Source organism: Capsicum annuum, chromosome 6 (assembly GCF_002878395.1).
Source record: "Capsicum annuum cultivar UCD-10X-F1 chromosome 6, UCD10Xv1.1, whole genome shotgun sequence".
In the NCBI taxonomy this organism is placed as follows: domain Eukaryota; kingdom Viridiplantae; phylum Streptophyta; class Magnoliopsida; order Solanales; family Solanaceae; genus Capsicum; species Capsicum annuum.
In genome coordinates this window covers 194,676,182-194,679,405 of record NC_061116.1, presented here as the reverse complement: position 1 = coordinate 194,679,405, position 3,224 = coordinate 194,676,182, and the positions used below count along the sequence as shown (strand labels likewise).

The following is a 3,224-nucleotide window of genomic DNA, read 5'->3' as shown; positions in this document are numbered from 1 at the left end:
TATATATATATATATATATATATATATTTTGATATTTTAAAGTGATATTGAATTATTTAAGTAATATATCATTATTAATATTTTTAATGTATTTATGTATATAAATATTGATTAAAAATTTTAGAGTACGTGCTTTTTAATTAAATAAAAATAAAATTTTAATTAAAAATATTATAATAAATATTTAAAATAATTTTTCTCTGTAAATTGATTTTAGTAGTAAAAGTCTATTGATACATGTCCTTTTTGGTCATTTGTCTCAAAAAAACACTTCTTGAAAAAGATTATCCAAACACAATCTGTTTATCAAAAACATTTTTCAAATGAATTTACCAAACACAAATTACTTTTTTCAAAAACACTTTTCTGAAAAGTTATTTTATGAAAGTGTTTCTTAAATAAGCAGTTTTGTAACAGCAATCCCAAACGAGCCATAAACTGAGGATTTGAGTTAACTTTGGGACATAACAAGTGAAAGAAAATCCATTGATGAAATCCCCACATACCTAGAGATGAGAACCTTAAAAAAATCTTTGAAACTAAAGCCTGAGATTAGAAAACCCTAGTTTGTCTAAAAGGGACGAAATCGCCTCTTTCTTTCTTATGATGCTAAGTGTCGAGTGTTTTCTTAGTAATGAGGAACTTAGGATAATATTAGCTAGCCGTTTGACCATGAAAACTAAAAAATTTTAAAGTTGGAGGTGAAATTGGAGTTGAAGTTGGAGTTGGCCATGTTTTTTTGAAAGATTTTTTTAGACTTTTGATTTTTTTTTAAAATATGATTTTATGCCCCCAACTTTTAAAAACTATCAAAATCACCCAACTACTAATTTGCATATTAACATACTAATTCACCACCCTAGCTGTGAAATGGAACCCGTCAATCCAAGTTACTTTCAAGCTCAACACTGACGGTTCCTGCTTGGGAAACCCAGGTACTGGGGGGATAGGAGGAGTGGTTCACAACAACAACGGCTATTGGATTATTGGTTTCCACAAAGGATGCCCCCTCCACATCCAACAACCATATGGAACTTTTGGCTCTCCTTGAAGGACTCCGGCTTGTTAAACTCCATAATCTCACCCCAATTGAGATCAACATAGACTCAATACAAGTAATACACATGCTAAAACAAGGGAATCTACTTTATGACCGTATTTTGTATGCTTGAAGGTCTGTGCTGAGAAGATTGGGCCATCAGCAGTGGTCCACTGCTATCGTGAATAGAACAGTATTGCAGATATCATGGCAAAAGAAGGAGCTAGGAAGGAAGTTTTTAGGACAACAAAGGTTTTTGCAGTTCCTCCTGTGTTTGCTTTAAAGCATGCCTGGGCAGACATATCAGGAACTCAGTATTTTAGAAGTACCAACTCATATGTAAACATTCATGAATCTTTCATTTTGGAACTGGACCAAGCTCTAGTAGAAGATGTAACCTAAACTCTGTGTTTTTTGGTTTCTTTTTAATATATCCTTGGTTATAAAAAAAATGTGATTCATATATATAGACATTTCCATTACTCGAATCAAGTTTGCATTAACGAAATGCCGAAATGCAAAAATTGAAGAAAGATAATGCAAAATGCAAAAATTGAAGAAAGCTGGAGCTGAAACAAAATTGAAGAAAGATAATGCAAAAATATTTTAGATGCAATCTCAGCCGAAAGATGGTGATATTTTTGTATTAATCAATGTTCAATCAAAAATTATGAAAAAAATCACCATTAATTGCATCAGTGACTAAACACTTAAAAAACTTTTAAATATTACAAGGTTTCTGTGTAATTTTTTTTTTAAAATTGGGGTTCTATGTAATAATAATAAAATTTAAAATGTTGAAAAATAGTGAAAACAACAAAAAACTGTTTTTCACTTTTCAGAAAATAATTCCAGAATAATTTTTTTGAATTTTCATGGCCAAACATCACAACTTTAATAAAAGTGAAAAAAAAAAATCAAAAAAGGAATATTTTTATGGCTAAACGGCCTCTAATCTTAATAATCAGCTTCAAAGTGACTTAAACGACATAGTTCTAATGTAAAAAGAATGAGAAAAGACTGCAAAGCCCCTTATAAAATGTAACTGAAAATCTACAAAATTTTGTCGTATGAACCATCCCATGATCATGGGACTCACCTATGATCGTGCGTGGTATTCGTGGTTGGATGGTTGGAATGGAGGCTCTCTGTACTTGATCAGACGAGATATGGTACGGTTGTGAGACCCGCCTACGATCGTACTTTGATTCATAGGTTGAAAGTCCAAACCGGATGAGCTTTAGGACTCATGATCTTACCTAAAATCGTGGTTTCAAACCAAGATCGTGATTCTCTCTCGTGGTTGGAAGGTACTTGTCAACTTTCAGGGTTTGGGGTTGTTTTGATAAAACAAGAGCATTTTACGATTGTACAATCTCACCAAGATCGTACCTACACTCGTAGGTTCTCATTGTTGGACAATATTTCACTAAAATAATCATAACTCTTAGCTCCGGAATCATACTAAGGCAAAACTGGGTATGTTGGAAAGAAGACTCAAAGTGCTTTTATTTGATGGGTCTTGAGTTCAACAATACTTTAGAATTTAGGAGTTATGCTTGTTTGAAATATTGAGAGATCCTTCGCAAGAAAACCACCAGAAAGAAAGGTTTCAACTTAGCTATGAGCTAGGAGTTACTTGTGGCCTTAATACACATCTAAATCACTTCTCATACTATCAAAACATGATTTTTAATTTTACATGTACTTGAAGCATGATTCTAATCTTAACTTGAATTTTTAGAGTGTTACAGAATATCTTTTTTTGCTTACTTTTAGTATAATAGCTAAATGAAATCTAAAACGTAAAATACCATTCAGTTGCATCAAACCACACCAAGTTATTATTATTGAAATGATAAATATGTACAAAAAATATTAATCAGTTATAATTAGGTGATAAAAAAAGTCTCCCTTCATTTCATATAACTTAATTCTTACCTTTTTTGGTGGTTGAGAAAGCATTCAATAAAATGTAGCTGAAGCTACTAGTTCGGAAGCTCGGTCTGGCTCCATTACTGTAACGCCCCGTACTTCTACCTAGCTTAAAATCATCCCAAAAAAGTTAAAGACTTACTTTAAAAGATGAATCCACTTTCATACATGTGGAATTTTCAAGATTTTGACTTTTGTTTTGTGGGAAATTGATTAAGCTTTCCATCGATACCAAATTCACCCAAATCCG

General features: G+C 31.9%; 1 non-coding gene across 1 annotated transcript; it reads right to left on the bottom strand.

Moving 5' to 3' along the window:
- Positions 1-1,650: 1,650 nt before the first annotated feature.
- On the bottom strand, positions 1,651-1,734 carry LOC124899905. The gene has a single exon (XR_007057466.1). It is a non-coding gene; the product is annotated as a small nucleolar RNA Z196/R39/R59 family (small nucleolar RNA).
- Between the last annotated feature and the right edge of the window lie 1,490 nt (positions 1,735-3,224).